Source organism: Wasmannia auropunctata, unplaced genomic scaffold (genome assembly GCF_000956235.1).
Source record: "Wasmannia auropunctata unplaced genomic scaffold, wasmannia.A_1.0 LD336074.1, whole genome shotgun sequence".
Taxonomy (NCBI): Eukaryota; Metazoa; Arthropoda; class Insecta; order Hymenoptera; family Formicidae; genus Wasmannia; species Wasmannia auropunctata.
In genome coordinates this window covers 858,172-859,683 of record NW_012026816.1, presented here as the reverse complement: position 1 = coordinate 859,683, position 1,512 = coordinate 858,172, and positions in this window count along the sequence as shown.

Sequence of the window (1,512 nt, the reverse complement as noted above, 5' to 3'; positions counted from 1 at the left end):
ACTTTTTATAAATTTATTAACTTTTTATAATTCTACACATTGTTTACATTAGTAAATGATGTGTAGAAAATCATAAATGAATAATGAGAATAAAACTTTCCAAGAAGTAAATGATGTGTAGAAAATCATAAATGAATAATGAGAATAAAACTTTCCAAGAATAATTGTATAATAACTATTTTCTTTACAGATTAAAAGGCATTCAAATAAAAGATATACAAAATCTTAAAAGAAGAAAAGATGAAATGAGTCGTAATATTGAAGAATACGATTACAATATAAAACAGTTAGAAAGAGCTGTTTATAAGTAAGTATGAGTTTATAAAAATCACGTTTTTATAATACAGATTTATTATACATATGCTATCTCTATTAATGCTATCTTTAATTGTAAAAGTATTCAGGAATTGTATGCTCAAGAAAATGTCGATCAAAACGCATCCGTTGAAGACGAAATTTCGCTCCTCATAATAACGTCTAATGTGGTCACGAGGTCTTCCACGAGGGCTTCCTCAACTAAAAAATTGTAAGTATTATTTAAATTATATAATTTATAAATGATTAAAATGATTGAAATTGATGAATAACAACTAAACAAATAACAATGAACAAATTTTAATTTTTACAAATCACATTTACGAACACATTCCAGAAGGACATCTGCTCCGAAAAAACCTAAAAACGCGGCTCAACCAGATACCTCTAATGATGACATAACTCTATCAGCAATTGATAATTTGGAAACCAACGCTCAGATTGTTCAGAAGCCTTAACAGAATATCAATCAAATATTCAAGCTATTTTTATCAGCTATACCCGACAAATTGTTCCTGTATTATTTTTCTGTCTGTATATTTTATCAGCTATACCCAATAAAAAATTTTTCATACAATTTTTCATCAATTTATGCTTCTTTTCTTTGTAAAATTATTGTTTAATAGAAAATAATAATAAGAAAAAAACAAAAAATAATTAAAAGAATAATTTTTACATTTTTTTTTACAAAAAATTAAGTTTGAAGAAATGAGAAAAATTATATAATTTTATATAATCTCTTATATAATCTCTCTTATATAAGCTCTTATATAATCATATATATAAATAATTAAAAATATACATGTATAATTGTTATATATGACAAAATATGATATATATATATTATATATATATATATATATATTGTTACGCCCGTGTCTACGCCCGCGTCGTTCGATGTATTAGCGAGCCAGTCCAGCTGTCGGATGATTCCCTGACGACGCGTTGTCGTCTGTCAAACGGACGACATATTAGATTTGGAGATAAGCCGTCGTGCCGTGCGGACGTGCTTTGCTCTGCTCTATCTATTCGCTGCATTGTTTGTTCACAGTCATTACAATAAAGCGTGTTCCTTGTGTTCTTAATTGGTGTTCCTTTCTTATTTCCCCGCGGCTTTCCGGTGCGCGTGCGCGAACGCGAGTGCGGAAGCGCGAACGTTACGCGACCGAGTGCGTGATCGCGAGATTCACCGCCCCG